This window comes from Chinchilla lanigera, unplaced genomic scaffold (assembly GCF_000276665.1).
Source record: "Chinchilla lanigera isolate Chin_1 unplaced genomic scaffold, ChiLan1.0 scaffold00002, whole genome shotgun sequence".
Lineage (NCBI taxonomy): Eukaryota > Metazoa > Chordata > Mammalia > Rodentia > Chinchillidae > Chinchilla > Chinchilla lanigera.
In genome coordinates this window covers 11,847,829-11,865,149 of record NW_004955403.1, presented here as the reverse complement: position 1 = coordinate 11,865,149, position 17,321 = coordinate 11,847,829, and the positions used below count along the sequence as shown (strand labels likewise).

Here is a 17,321-nt window from a genome sequence, read left to right as displayed (position 1 = left end):
TCAGCATGTTAGAAACAGAAGAAAGAAAAAATGAGCAGAAAAAAGTACTAGGAATAATCATGACTGAGAAGATCTCAAAATAAATAAAAGACACTAAACCACTTAGGAAAGTCAGAAAATACCATGAAGCATAAATGCCAAGCTATCTACACTTAGGTACATCATCCTTACACTTCAGAAAATCAGTAACAAAGAGAAAACTTTTAAAGAAGCCAGAGAAAAAGAACCCACTTTACTTACAAAGGAATAAGGAGAACTCAATCAGAGTTCACTTCAGAAGTCACATAAGAAAAAAAGACAACCAAGTAAAATATCTGGTAAGAAACCCACTAAGCTAGAATACTGAGTGAAGTAAAACCCTTCTTCACCACCAAATCCCCTTCCCATACTCATTCTCGTTACTGTTATTCTTAGTTCAGGTTTGTGACACACAGTGTTCCCCTTCGGGGAAGTTAGTAGGTTCCTGTACATGGCCTATCTTAATCCCTCTCGCTTCCCTCTCCCTCCAGCTCTGTCCTTCTCCCAGCCCCCAGAATCCCCTCCCATTTATACCCTTGTCTCCTCCTCTCCACCCTGGATTGTTCTCTTTGTTTATACTTTGCCTTGCTAAAATGAGAGATGCCACAGGGTATATTAGGTTTATGTAGAAATAAATAAATAAACCAGGTCAAATTAAATAAATAAACCATGGTTTATTTCACTCATGTCTTGGTTACTTTTCTCTCATTGCTGAGACAAAATACCTGATGCCCAGAATTAAGGAAGGAAAGGTTTATGTAGCTTACAGTTGGTGGAGGTTTCAGTCCATACTTGGCTGGCTCCAAGGCAGAGTGGTACATGGCAGAGGGCAGCAGTTCATGGTGGCAGAAAACAGCAAAGTAATAAGAGGACAAAGGGAAGGAGCTGCAGCAAGCAGCCTCTTTCCCTCCCTTACATTGTGTGCAAACTATCCACCCCAGGGCAGGTGTAGCACTCACACCCATAATCCCAGCATTGGACCATAAGTCAATCATAAATCTAGAAGCCCACCCCATGACTGCATGAGGATTTGGGGGACATGCAGACACAAACCATAACAACTCAACTTTGTATTTTCCAGATGCATCCATTTTCCTACAAATTTCTCAAAGTTATCCTTCTTTATAGTCAAGTAGTGTTCCATTGTGTATAAATACCACAGTTTCTTTATTCATTCATCTGTTGATGGGTACAGCAGCTGCCTCCAGAATTTAGCCATTATGAAAATTGATTGTAAATACATATTCTAAACTCCAGAGCAAATACTAAAAAAAATTTTTGAAGAAATTTAAATAGTATGGTAAGAGGATGAAAGAGAGTAGAATCCTGTAAAAATGCTCTCTTAGAATATCAATTATAGTTCTTTTTTGAGACAAAGTAATTGCACTTATTCTAAGGGAAGCATGAAAATTTGGTATCATGTATAAATGATCAAGTCAAGGTAATTAGCTTTTCCATCTCCTTTAACATTTAGCATTTCTTTGTGTTAGGCAACATTAAACTCCTCTCTTCTAGTTCTGTATAAAATATACAATACACTGCTATAAACTATAGTTAACTCTACCGTGCTGTCAGACGCTAGAATGCAGGCCTCGTATGTAGCTGGATGTTCGTACCCACCTTCCCACCTCCTTCCATTCCCCCGTTCCTTACTTTTCCTGATCTCTGGTGACTACAGTTCTCTCTACTTTTATGAAACCAACTTTTTTAGCTGCCACAGAGGAGTGAGGACACGAGGTACTGGTTTTTCTGTGCTTAGCTTATTCTAGTTAACGTACAAAAATTAATGATCACCCTAAAGATTGCAAGATAGATACATTACAAATTATCTAAGTTCACTTGTATTTAATACGGACTGTCTCATAGAGGGTGTAGATACTTATATGAGTTAATTCCCAATTCCTTTCTCCTCTTCTGTATGAAGTTGCTGTGATTTCGCTTATACATATGGTAAATCATCCAACTTTATATTATTGTCACTTTAAATTATCATTAAGAGCAATCAAGGATATGAAAATGAAATATAGTATTTTATTTTAAAATACTTCTCTTTTGTTAGTCTGCCTTTGTGTGGATCTGCGATTCTGATCTATATAATTTACTTTCTTTTTTTTTTAGAACCCTTTTTTTTTTTTTTTTTTTTTTTTTTTTTTTTTCTTGTACCGGGAATCAAACTCACGACCTTGCACTTGCCAGGCAGGCGCTTTGCCACTGAGCTAAATCCCCAGCCCCCTATCATTTACTTTCTTCTGGAAGAATTCCTTGTAATTTTTCTTCCACTAAGAACTACTTGAGACTTGTTTTGCTGAGAAAATCCTTCAGTATCACTGTAGAACTCTGGGCTGACGGAGTTTTCCTTTTTCAGGACTTTTAAGTTTTCACCACACTGTTGTGGTTTGGGTAGTGTCTGACAGGAAGTCCATTGTCAATTTTATTCTTACACCGCTGCGAGTTTTCTACCTCTGGATACTGTGGATTTCTCTTTTTAAGGACTTGAGATTGGTTCTTTTTCCCCTAAAGCTTGGTCTATAGTCTCCATTACGACATTCCTTTGAGAAATACGCAGAGATTCTGTTTCTTCCCCAGTTTTTCTCTCATTCTTGGGGAGGCATCCCTTTTCCCCCATGGTTTACCTAGGCCATCCAGCTTCAAGCTGTTGTCCCAAGGAGAAGGATGGCAAAAGAACACCAGCTGAAATAACTGCCAGATCATTGCTCTGTTGAGGTATTTTTTTCAGAAACAAATTATTGCCCAGGCCCTTTAAAAACAGCTTTCATATTATATTTTATATACCAGAAGTAAACCTAGATCTTTAAACTTTATCTCAATTATAGGCAACATTACCCTACCTTCTAGCCAAAGAATTTACAGCAGCAGAACTCAAATCTCAGACCCTTTGGTTTTCACTCAAATACTTCAATAAGTTATACAAAAATAAAATTATTATAAATCAAAATATTTTTTTCCTTTTGGGTGGGTTTTCACAAATTGAAGATTATATGCTAGGGTTCCATGTTTTAATTCTTATCCTGCTTGATATCCTCTGAGTTTTGTATGAATCTAAACTATTTTAAAATTAAAACGAGTTAAAAATCAATGTTGGTACACTCCTTTCTAACAGAAGTAAATGAATATCAGGGAGATGATGACCTTCCCAAAATCATGCTCCAAAGGAAATTAAAAGTCGACAAGAGCCAGGCATGGTGCTGCACCCCTGTAATCCCAGCACATGGGAGGCTGAGGCAGGAGGATCACTATTAGTGCAAGGCCAACCTGAGCTACAAAGTGAGTTCAAGGCCAGCCTGAACTGCATAGTGAAACCCTGTCTCAAGAAGGAAAAAAAACTGACAAAATCAGACTTCTCACATGAAATTGGGGATTAGGATCCTAAGAGGAATGAAAAGAGACAGATGAAAGGAATCAGATAAAACGTGAGGAAGCCAGAAGAGTCAGGAGCCAAGACACTAGTCATCAGAAAGCTTGAGGGCCAACAGAGGTCCCATGAAAACCTCTGCTCAGCTAAAATCTCAGACTGTACTTTACTTCCATCAATGCCCAAGGCTGGAATTAACTCTGAACGTGGGCAGGAAACTGCGCATGACAGATTGCCCCTCTGCTGTCTCTGGGCATGGGGACATGGGGACATGGGGACAGCGAACAGCAATGCTCCAAGATGTTTAAAATGGAATCACTTATATCTCATGCTAAAGATCAACAGAACGGCATTTCATACTTGAGTACAGGGAATTCTCGCTTTCCACAGTAGCACAAACCCTAAAAACATGACTACTCTCCAAGGTGAAATTGACCCTAAAAATTTTACAGAGAAATTATGCTTGTTCTTGGATCCTTACAACTTTGTGCCAAAATATTTAAACTCTCTTGTATCAGTTATAAATATGCAAGAAAAAATTTTAAAGGTAAAACTGATATTTGATCCATTCTAACTTGAAATATTAGAAATATTGAGAAATAAAGTGTTTCCATTGTTTTTAGGAATATTATTAATCATACAAATTAACGGGTTTCTGTTTTAATCATACATAAGAGATTGTTATCCAGGCTGGTATGATTAGTGCTTGGCTTCTACTTCCAGATATATCACACGATGCAGTGCAGGCATCGCTGCTGTGCTTTGTCATATTCTTTATGATTGCATCAGCTTCCACCACTTCATCCTTGTATTTTCAAAGTCCTGAGATGTTTCCAATCGTCCTTTTAACATCAAGTTTTGTGCCAGTGTCTGGGACATCATCTTTCTCATCAAACTGCTTTCCTCCTTCATGTTAATAAGTCCTCCTTTTTGGTTCCTTCACCACCTCTACAGTCTGTCCAGTAGCATGAATGTCACTACTCCAGCTGTCACCTGTCCCTTCTGCAACTGTGTTTACATTCACCTTTTTCTTTCTTTGCTGCTCTTTCGTTTGACTAGCCAAGTCCCTCTTTCAAGGATCAGTCTTCATAAAATGTCACCCTGACTTCACACTCCCTGACTTGAATAGCGTGCACAGTGATCAATCGCCACCAGAGTTTGCAAGAAGTAACAGGGTTGGGTACTGATCATAATCTCAATATGTTGTTTATGTAGTGATTTGTGGGCTGAAAAGGTAGCAGCAGTAAAGTCAGTGCTTTATGCACAGTTGGTATATTACGAGAACTGAAATTTGAACATACTATTTGAGGACCAGATGTCATGTAACTAAACCATGGAAGCTAAAGAGCATACATATTGGAATTGTGCAAAGAAAAACTGACTTAAAAATAAACATTATATTCAAATTTTCTGCTACCTCTGGATGTTCACCTTGACTGTTATAGAAGATTATCTACATTAAGAAGTGCTTTTACTTTTGATAGCTTTTCACATTTCTTAACTCACCATCTTACATCTAAAAAAAGTTACTGTACTAATCTTCTGAGTTCTTGCTATATATTCTTTTATACAATCTAGCATCATCTGTTTACAGAAATTGGTAGGTGTGGCTATAACAGCAGCATAAAATATATGGTTCTGCTTAACACTCAAAGAGTGGTGAAAAAATGAAATCAAAGGCTACAAGAACAAAGCTCCAGCTTTGTTGTGTAAATATTTAGTAAAAATGTCACCTGTAATGACTTGTATCTACTGCTGTATTGCAAATCACCTCAAATGTAGTTAAACAGAGATAAGCACGTATGATGTCTCAGAGTTTCTGCGGGTGCTGAATTCTGAAGCAGTGTGGGGTCTTCACAAAGCCATAGTCAAGGGTTGATGGGGACTTCACTTATTAGAGTGTTGGGCAGATCGTAGAATCCACTGGCTCACATGGCTACCTGATGAGCAAGTTGGTTCTGACAGCTCCACTTGGGTCTCTCAGTGGAGCTCCTTGGGAGTCCTCATGACCTGGTGGCCAGAGCAAGTGACCAGAGATCAAGGTAGGAGCTTTGACGTCTTTTGTGACCTAGCCATGGACATTACATCACATAACTTTCATTGTATTCTACTGTTCCCTTTACTCAAAGTGCCCATTTATTAGAAGGAGACTAACCAGAGAGGAACAGGATTTGGGGCAAAGACACAGGTGTAGGCTTTTTTTTTTTTTTTTTTTTTCACTTTTTTCTAACCTCTCTCTTAAAGATTCTTGACAAACCACAGAACTTAAAACTAGAAGTAAAGTTGTCTATTGTTTTAGTGAGCACAACGAATTGCTCTACAACCAAATTTTCAGTAGTGGAGCTCAATAAAATGTGTTTCTTACACTACAGCCAAGGGCAGATCAGCAAGTGAAGCTCTCCTCCGGGCAGTCTTTCAGGTTCCCAGAATGACTCTGCCTCATGGCCCTGCACCTACGTAGGTCCTTATATCTTCTCTACTCAGTAGACAGAGCAGGCAAAAGACATTTCCCTGCGGGAATTTTGATGGGGGGCACTGGAAATGGTTGTAACTCATCTAACCAGATTTGATGGGAAATGCTGAATTCTATCACATGAATAACTCTAAATACAAAAGAGGCTGTGTGTCAAATAGAAATAGGGAATCTATTTGTTAAAAAATGGCTCAGTGTGTGCCCCAAGAATCTTCTAATCAGAATGTTTTAATTTACATAGAAAGAGATTAGGGTCGGGGAATAAAGGTCACATGGTGAAGGAGAATCAGCACCAGACCAGATTTTACAGGATCTGGTTGTCGCTTTGGCTTACTTTCCTCTCTGTGAAATGGTGACAGTTTGCTTTCACTCCCATCCAGCTTTCATTATGGCTTGTTTGTCTTTTAATTGAATCCATTTTAAATTCAAATAATACCTTAGTCTATTTGGGCTTCCATAACAAAATATGATAAGCTAAGGTTTAGAAACAGCAGAAGTGTATTTCTCACAGCTCTGGAAGCTGGGAAATCTATCAGGAACCCTAGCAGATTCAGCCCACTTGCTCACTGATAGCTGTCTTTCCTCCCTGACTTCACATGGCAGATGGGATGACAAATGTCTTTTGAGCCTCTGTTACAAGGGCACTGGTGTCCTTCATGAGGGCTCTGACCCCATAACCTGATCACTTCCTCAAACTATCACCTTCAGAGTGAGGATTTCAACATAAGAATTTCAGGGAGATTAAAAACATTCAGATCATAGTACATACTAAAATGGATTCAAGGCTCACAATGAAAAACTGTTGACAAATATAACAAAACATTCCCTCCAACTCATTAAGGAATCAGATGAGTATCATATAAACTATAAGTTCATAAAACATAAAAAGCATTTCAACTATTTCCCTCAAACAAGAAGTGATGGATGAATTGAATTTAAATATATGTGTAAAGCCATGACTCATACACCATGGTTACATATTTTCTTATTTCCCCACAAACACCAGATTTTCTTAATTAAACAAACATATCATCGGTACCTTGTGATTAAAATTCAACAATTAAAATATTGGAATTAAAAGCATCATATGTTTTAGAGTATGCAGAGTTGTTCATCTTTCCAAATAACTAGTGCAAAAAAGCTCCCCACATTTCATATGCTGCTTATGAAGGAAATAGTGTGTAATCCATCACTAGATAAAACATGACAGGCGAGTTCAAGGAAGCACTGGCATTTTAACTGTTGAGCATGATGAGGCGTATATAACAGCATGACCTTCTGCTTGTTGCCATCTCTTGGTATTGGAGCCTCACTTTCTCCTTCTAGGACTCTGTTAATTTTACTATTAATAATTTTTATATTATCCCTGAACCATTTCTCTTTGTCTTCTCATACCACCTCTATAGGTAAATCTTCTACTACTTCACACTTCCTCTACTACTTTTTCTTAAGTGTTCACTGAATAGTTTACCATTATTTTCTTTCAATTTTCCTTTTGCAATGTGTTTTCCCACTCTCAGACCTCATAACCCTTCGTAGATATGGTCTATGTGGGGCTGGCGAACCTACAGCATGCGTGCCACACCAGGCTGTTTGTATCATTGGAAGCTCTAAAAGGTTCGTCGTCACCATGCTTTGCTTAAGGAGGTCTGTGCCCTTGTGTTACAGTTGAAACTTCGTCTTATCCTTGTAAAATAAGTAGATCTTTACTTTGGATCAAGGTAAGTGCTCATAATTTAAAGTAGTAACCTCTGCTGTCCTCCCAATAGACCACTGACAAAGTGCATGATGCAGACCATTCAGATATGTAACTGAAGATGAATTAACCTTCATTCCCCAAAAGCTAGAATTTGGTAGAAAATTCTACCCTAAACCCAAACTCTCGAAGAAATTGATAAAAGTTTTCATGTAAAATCTAATATTCTTCATTAGTTTCTGTGACCTGGTTTCCACCTCAGGATAATATGTAGATTTTTTTCACCAAAACCATATCTAGCAAGAAAGTCCATAAATAGCAGAAATTATCTTGAATTCTAGAAAAATCTAGAAATGTAAATTACAGGGTAAAGACTATTTCAAAATCTAGGAGACAATATGATAAAAGGCATGCATAGATAGATGATAGATAGATAGACAGATACAAATTCAAATACTTTAGAGATAAGTAGGTATAATCTCAGCAATAATAGCCACATCAAAAATAAAACATCAACACCAGAAAAAAATAGGTCAATTTAATGTTAATTGATGTCTGCAAAAAACATTTAAAATAAATAGCTTCTGGTTTTTTTGCTGTTGACTAATTTATTTCACATAATTAACATTACAAAAGCAAATTACTATTTCCACACATTTGGAAAGAAACTAACAAGAATTAGAATTATCCTTGGGAAAGGACTGCCTAGTTAGCAAACAAGAGAGCCGAGAACACCAAATCTTTTTTCTATATTATGCTAACAAGATAATTAAGAGAAGCAGTAGACATCCATTCCTCATAACAGTACAAAATAGCATCACTTTGAGTATTATCCAGGAAACTGCACATGTTTCTGGACCAGAATTGGGGGGCAGGGTGTGAAAAGAGGAAACCAAGCAAGCAGAAGCAATGTGTGTCTGTAAAAATATGTAAATCCAGGTATGTCTCAGCTGTGACATCGCAGACCATTATAGTGTTATATGCTGCACTTTTTTCTCTCCCCATGTTACTTCTTCTTTATTTTCTTGGCAAGATGCCAAACATCACATACTGATTAACATCTAGCACTCACTGAAGCCTGACTCCCTGATCCTACAGTAGCCTGTGAATCACTTCTGAATCTATTCTGAATCCCAGATTTTTGGAAATGGTAAAGGGTCACAAGGCGAACATATTAGAAGTTATGGAAGTTATGGAATACAGAAAAAGTAATCTTTTCTCAAAGAGTAAAAGAGGAAAGCCAATATATCCTGAATAGTAATTTCGAGATGCTATAGAAATTCCTATATAAAATAATTTTTAAATGATTGCCCTTTTTCATGTACACACACACACACTCTAACTTCTGCCTACTCTATATTCTCTAGCACGTTGAAGTACAATCTCTCCTCCGGAATCTTTTCAGTCTAAACAAAGACAAAAATATTGCATAGAGGGGAATAAAAACCTACAAAGGTGGTTAATGTAATCCCCATGTAACCTCTTGTAGGTTTCTTAGAAATAAATCCATTTGAATACCTTCAATAATTCTAGAAAACAACATTCATTTCCACCTCCAATTTTCCAAACTTTTAATAAAAAAGCTAGAGGAGATGTTTAAACCATAATTTAGAATCAAAAAACAGACAATGAAGCAGCAGAGTCTAGGAGAGCAATTTTCTACCCCGTAGCTGTCTCTCACAGCAATCTTTTCCATTCCCCTGAAAATATGTAGGAAACATTGCCATTTAAAACCCACGTGAAAAATGAGCATGAAGACTAAATGTGATTTCAATTAGCAGTTACTGAGAGTAACTTGTTAAGGAGATAGTTATGGATTTTGTTATAATCATATAAAATTGCTCAGGCCAACCTCTATTAAAGCAAAACATGATTAAGTGTTAATGTCCAGAACATCTTGTACGAAAAATAAACAGATGATAGTCAAATGCAAGCAAGCCATATTACTGTATTCTTTGCTTTTTAGAAAATTTCGGGGAATCAGACATTCTGTCTTGTGTACTATGATTGATGTATTTCCTGCTCCTTCCATGAAGCAATTTTCCTCAGTTCTAAACCTCATCGCTCAGCTCTTAATGACCCTTAAACATGCTTCACATAGGTACACACATACATATACACTGCAGTGGATTCATGAAGGTCAGCTTGAGTGAGAGCACCCAGCTGAACTGAGTCAATGTGGTTCTGGGAGTGGAAGCTCCACCTGAGGATTGTTCGCAGGACAGGTATAGGAGAAGAGCCTGGGAGGATTATTCATTGCTGAGCTCTGTTGGTGCTGATCTTTCATAGAAGCTTTGTTGTGGCTGCTTTGCTTCGGGAGAGCTTCTGCAGTTTTCCTTCAAAGGAGCTTGGTGGCTTCCTTTTCTAAGAGAGAGCTTCAGTGCTCCTCAACTTTCACCTTGACTGTGTCTCCTGACTTCCAGTGCAGATCCCTCCGCCTTCTCACACTGATTCTCCAGGCTGCAGGCACAGATACAGACTTGCACGGACACTGCATGAGCTCCAAGCCCTGGACTGGATTCTTCAGGTCTCCAGCACACAGACTGACGTCTCACACCCTTCTATACTGACTTCAGTAAGCATTGACTAATACACACACAAAGGCCAAAGTACAAAATTTCAGAACAAATATTTGCTCAAATGTACTTAGAGTCATTTTATACTTAGGAATTTATTTCTACAGAAAAACTGAATTTTGCATACATGTTGTATGTCTAAAGGAAACTGGATGCTCTACAAAAATGAGGACCTCTTTTATAAACATGGCCTTCCAACAAATTTGATACTTATTCAGCATAACATGAACCCAAGTGGGGCTCTGAAAGTAATGAGAGAAAGATCTCACCAGACAAACTCACACAGAGAAAGAAAAATCCTATAATATCTGAATACAATGCAAAGCAGAGCTACCTGGCTGGATTTGTGTATTAATCATTCCCAGTAATAAGATAAGCTTCTTAAAGGCTTACTACTGAGCATTTTTATATCCTGAATTATTTAATGTACACTAGCATTTTTCCCATAAAACATTATCATGACATGTATGTGTTCATGGATGTATGTATTGAATTTTATTTTCCATGTTTAGTAATACAAGTTTGATTGAGAGTAACTGATTTGAGTAGAGGTACCACAGTGCCCTTTTCCCTGACTGAATCCTACACACTGATTGCACTTAGGGATATACAGGCCTGTAGGCCTTGTCTGACGCCTTACAGCAGGCAGAAGCAAAGCAGAAGCACCTTTCCCAGAATTGTCTCATTGATACAAATACAGCAACACTTGCACAAAATGAGTTATCTTCTAACAGTGGTCCGGGTTCTCCTTAGCCAGCCATGCTGGATTTGGGAGAAAGGACACATTAACTGCATTTTTAAAACTCCGATGATCATCCCAAAATGATCTCAGTGCTCAAGAACAAAATTCTGAAGAATGGAAGAAACAGAACCTAACTTATTCTCTTATTTTCTTCTCAGAAACAAGCTAATAGATCAGTCCCTAGGCCAGTCTGACACACACACAGGCATGTTCTGCAGGCATTATTTGCCACAGCCATGAGTACCTTTGTTCAAGGTATGTGGGTAAAGTTTTTCTTAGCTTTAAACACAAGGAATGACAAAACTATGTCATAAAACTTGTCTAGAAGTTCCAAAGAGACAATAGGCATTAAAGTGCTTATCACAGTGTCCAATGTATGGCACTCTATAAGGATATCACTATTATTCCTATTATAATTTGAAGCACAGAAATACATACAAAAGTCATATAAGTGGTTTGTTCACAGTTGCTAAAAAATGACAAAATGAACAATTCTATTTCTTAGAATTCTAATATTTAACCCAGATATTTATTAATGTCTGTATCCCAGCCTCTTACCATTTTAAAGTTACATGATTTTAATGTTACAATTATTTTAGATTCATCAGATAAAATATTATTTATTTATTTTTGCTAAGCGTCAGACCTTTTATTTCCAATTTTCCCAGGCTAACCTCAAACTTTTGATTGTCCTTCCTCAGCCTACTGGGCAGGTAGGATTACAGGCACATGCCACCATGCACAACAATTCAAGCAACGTGTAAGTGGAGATGACATAGATGGAACTCTTGAGAGAAACCCACTTAGCAGCAGTTGAAGGGGCTAGTGACACTTTATGGACGCCATGACAGGGAATTCAGAAATTTCGTTATTCTTAGTCTTTTCTAATTCCACAAGTATAGAGAGGAGTTTTAAGTTTTCAAGAAACTATTATGCAATTCATTTGTTGGCATCTCATTTTTGGATCTCAAAAAATATTGAGTGAAGATTAAAAGGCTTGCAAAGGGGCTGGGGATTTAGCTCAGCGGCACAGTGCCTGCTTGGCAAGCACAAGGTCATGAGTTCGATTCCCGGTACTGGAGAAAAACCAAAAACCAAAAGTAAATAAATAAATAAATAAAAGGCTTGCAAAGATATAAACACTAGTGATCATTGTTATATTTAAACTGTCTCTAAGGCCAGGAACTTCACATAGCATAACTAACTAAAGAAAAAACCAACCTAATTCCAGAAAAATACTCCACTTATGATATTTCATATATGTTTTACTCTCCATGAACTTGGTAAAGACGGCGGCTTGTCATAATCTGTTGATTTTCTTGGTTTCTTAGAATAGTTTAAGAAATTACTTGATGCAGTTGGTGGTTTCATTGAAGGGGATCAAATGGTCGGAATGTTATTGAGGCAACATTCACACACCCGAAGCAGAGGAGGCAGGTCTGCAGATAGTGTGCTGGCCCCTACAGGAGCTATTTAGAATGGCTGGTCTAAAGCAACATAAATTTCAAGAACTTTGAGATTAAAGACATTACCACAACAATTATATAGCTATACTATAATAAAAATGAAGAAATAAGCCACATACCCCAAACTAAAATGTGACCTTTTGACAAGACTTACCACATATCAGAAAATAGACACAGAAGAATCTACAAAAGACTTCCCTTAATGAAATTCTGGTCCATAAAGATAAAGAAAAAAATCCTTTAGGGAAAAAAAGGAAAAGAATGTAGTCACTTATAATGGGAAAAAGAATTGCTCTTTTATTGGATTTCTTCATAACAATGAAAAGTGCCAAAAAATTATGGTGCAAATTTTATAAGATAAATTTTGTATCTGTCTAAAGGATTGAACAACTATAAAAACTAGAGAAAAATACTCTTAAGTATGCAAGCATTTGGGAATATTGTTTCTATGCACTTTTGATGAGGAAAATGCTAGAGATTAACTCTCAACCAAATCCGAGATGATTGAAGACATAATAGCAAAAAAGTAGATGATAGAAGCTACATATATTGTATGGGAAAATTAAATCAACTATGGAGTTACAATAAAATTTCAATACAAAATTTATGTACTTTGAAAATAGAAGAAATGTTCTAAACATCAGAACAGTGTGAAGAGGAAAGTGCTAGAAGAAAGGTAACTATACAAATTGTCTGACCTGGACATGAGGGCGATGTGGCTGCGACATCTGTCACCCCATTGATCGCCAGGGTTGATTCGGCTGATCTGGCTGGCTAGGGGCGTGTCCCCTTCCTCCCTCAACGTTCCATGTGCGTCCCTCCCGAAGCTGCGCGCTCTGTCCAAGAGGACGACCACCCCCGATAGAGGAGGACTGTTCCTCGGCCAAGGGTATAGGAGTAGCTTCGTTCCCCTGCTAGAACCTGCAAAGAAGCTCACAAATTGTCTAGCCTTAGATTGGTAAGTAGGTATCATAAAAGTATCACCTAAAGCTGAGAAAAGCAAATAAGGTAATTATATTGAATATAATTAAGATGATACTGTTTATCTTTTTATTTTAAAGAGAGTAGTACATGAGAAACAAACAAAGAAAAAAAAGAACAGTAGCAGCATACCAGTATCACTAACATAAACAAATCAAAGCATAAACATTCAAAGTGATACAGGGTCTCAAGACAAATTAATGCAAATCAACAGTGGTTGTTACATTGCATATCACTATCCTCAAGTACATTGCCATACTGTTTATTAAAATCACGTGATGGAGGAAACAAAAAGAAAAGAAAAAAGTTTTTATTTTTATAATAGTATCATAAGATATAAGACAGAAATATATTTTGTAAAATTCAAATCCAGAAGCACAAACTAGAAAAAGAAATAAGGATTGTAAAGCTAGTTCAAAATTCCAAAACCACAAAAGAAATGACCAGTAAGTATATTTAAGTAAACAAAAAGTACTTGTCAAAAGCAATCACAAGCATCAAGAAAAAATGATGATCAGCAAAAGATCTGCAGCTATAAATGTACTGCAGTTTTAGATTTACTGGAGGCAAAGAAACTGGGCAGCACTCAGAAGGTGGAGGGAAGCAAACTTTATTACACCCGTGGGCTCAGAGGAGCTTTGTACTCCAAAATCCGAGCCCCAAGCCTTTGCTGAGGCTATTGTACATAGAGGTTTCAGGCGGAACTGCACAAGCTGAGTTACGGACGCAGAACAGCGTGTGGTTAAACATAGGGGGTTCGAGACGGGCAATATAAAGAAGATTCCAGAACAAGATAGTAGAAGCAAGATAACAAGTGGAATGACACGCTCGCTTTGAGCAAGCTATCCATTTTGGTCTTATTTTTCAGTTTCCTAAAGTTTTGTTTTCCTTATCATTATCAGAGCCAAAAAAAAAAAAAAAAAAACCTCTCTTTCCTAGAAACTAAAAATCTTCTATCAATTGATTGAAGACCAACTCAACACAAAAATGAGGAAAGAATGAGACCTGAAAGTTCAGAAAATACATACAGTAGCTTTTAAATATACAGTATCCTCTGACTCTTTCGTGCCAAGAGGAATGCAAACTAAAACAACACTGAGGTGCCAGTGATGCCGTTTCTCACATATTAGAGTGGTAAAAACTGGAAATCTTGATAACCTACAATCAAACCCAAGATTTCTATAACAAAAAACAAGGAACTAGTAAAGGCAGAGGGGATAATCACATACTTGCATCTTGCTAAAAGAACAGATTTTAAATGTTCTCACTGTATACACACAAGAAGAATGACAACTCTGTGAGGAGAGGGGCATGTTAATTAGCTTGATAGTGGTAAGTATTCCACAATGTATGCATTCACCAAAACATCATGTTGTCCAGTATAACTAGTACAGTTATGTCAATTATTCTTCAAAAAAAGGAGGAAAAATATTTTTTAAAAAACATGTATTTACTTTGGACTGCATATACACGGAAATTATCTAGAAAAATAAACCAAAAGGTAAGATTGGCTGTTGACCATGAAAATGAGAATGGAAGAGATGGGAGACAAATATAAGGGATATGTATTTACTCAATATCTTTTCATTTGAAGCATAAGGTTTATGACCAATTATCAGCTCACTTGGGAGATTTTCATGGGTGAGGTCCTCAGGTTAAAGAACACACACGAGACAGGCATCAGCAACAATATCAGGCAACATGGAGCACAGCACAGTGCAAGAGAACAAGAGCTTTATTGTATAATTCTTATACAGGTTGTTATCACCCATTTACATTCTTACATGCTAGCCTCACTGGTGCACGTGTAGTTGTCCACTCTAAGTCATGGTTATATAATTATGCCCCGATGTGTGCCTGCACTGACAACGGGGTCATGTCCTCAGGGCTGTCCAAAGTGCCCTTACATGCCCCGAGCTTTGACTCGGTCTGAGAGGTTCCGCCTTGAGAACATTACAATACCTTAAATAAAATAGTCACAGAAAGATTCTTCATAACTCAATTTAAATGAGGCACCTACAATATAGTTAGTATAATTGGGGTTATGGGGTCACTCTACTCCACTTGCTGCCAGACCACTCCCCTCATGCATCTAAATCTGAGCAACGCTCCAGGGCCAACCTGCCACTCACACACACCTGTGTCCTAAGGCTTACTAATTACAGGCAGAAATAAGAAAAACAAAGACCCGGTAGCCTATCCTGAAACATTTTGAAATTCCAAACCAAGATGCTTGTGTACCAGATCCTCCTGCATGACCTACATGCATATGAAATGGGCTGCATCTCATACACCCAATTATAAGAGAAAATTACAGGAAAGGACATGGGCAATAGACACAGTTGACCTGACTCAGAACCCTGTCAATCACACTGTCAGTCATGTTCAAGAAGACCCAGTGGAAGGTGCCCATTCTATTTTAAATCCCTAAACTCAGTTCCCTCTGTGCTTGTGGAATTTTTTTATTTTACTGGCAGGAGCCCACTCTGCACTATTGCCTAATTTCAACTTTGTTGCTATTTCCTTTCCATCACATGCACAGCCAATGCTTTGTTCATCATGCACAGGAAACCAGAAACCCATCTGGGACACCATCATCCACGATCATATCTAGAGCAGTTAAGTCCATATTCCAGTGGCTGATGGTGATCAAACACAGGGGAAAATGCATGGTAGAGTTTTAGTTTTATAAATGAGAAAATTCAGGAGACCAGCTACTATTAAATATAGTTAAACTTTACACTTAAAATATAAATATATAAACATACATGTAAATTTTACTTGTTCTTTTAATTAAAATCCTTTAAATGTATTATTAATACTGGTGGTTTAAGATGACAAAGTTTATGTGTTTTTGCAATTTTTAGAAGACTGTATATGGCTATATCAAGCTGCTTCATCATATCTATAAAGCTAAACATGTAACAACAAGTGAACATGCAAACTCAGTCCTAAGTGTATACACAGTGATACACAGTATATATGCACCTCCTACAAAAAAAAAAAACCTATAAAAATGCTTCCAACAGTATCACTAGGAATATCCCCAAACTGAAACTGATTTGTTGCTCAGCATTAGAATGGATACCTAAATTGTGGTGAACTCATATAATGAAATTTTATACAACAATGAGAATAAGCCATCAATGTCTACATGGGTGAATGGTCATAAATAAAATTTTGAATGGAAATAGTCACACACAAGTACATTTCTATGACTCCATTTGTATGAAGTTCAAAAATAAGGAGGCAAAATAAATCTATGGTGATGAAAGCCATGATATTAATTACATTTACAGATGGGAATTTCCGGAAAGGATCATGAAGCAGTCTCTGGAGTGCTGACAATGTTTTTCTTGATGTGGGTGCTAGTTGAATGGTTGTGTTTGCCTTGAAAAATTGCACTGAGTTGAAACTTACGATCTGAGTTTATGTTTTTATGTGTGTCTTGGTTACTTTTCTCTCCTTGCTGAGACAAAATACCCAGCATAGAAAATTGGGGAAGGAAAGTTTTATTTAGCTTACAGTTTGTGGAGGTTTCAGTCCATACTTGGCTGGCTCTGAGGCAGAAGATAACAAAGCAACAAGAGCAAAGGGGGGAATGGCAGCCTAACAGCAATGCAGCCAGAGCAAAAGGTAGGAATAACAGCAAGTAGCTTCTTTCCCTCCCTTACATCATAAACAGGCTACCCCCGCCTAAGGGGCGTGTAGCTCTCACATAATCTCCATGCCCTCTTCTTCCACAGGCTCAGGATGTATACAAAGTAAGCATCCTGGCTTCCTGCTGAGTCACTTAGCCAAACCTCTAGACTCCCCAAGTTGACACAAGGTATCAACCATAACAATGTGTTAGCCTTGAAATTGTTCTATCTGTACACAATGCAGTACTACTCCTAAAACAGCAAAGGGGGAATTTGAGGTATTTGTAGGAAAATAGATGCACCTTGAGACCATAATGTGAAGTGAAATAATTCATTCAGCTTAAGTATCACATGG

At 37.5% G+C, this 17,321-nt stretch overlaps 1 pseudogene; it reads left to right on the top strand.

Moving 5' to 3' along the window:
- Window positions 1–7,405: 7,405 nt before the first annotated feature.
- Window positions 7,406–17,321, top strand: part of LOC102028050 — an 89,827-nt pseudogene continuing 79,911 nt past the window's right edge.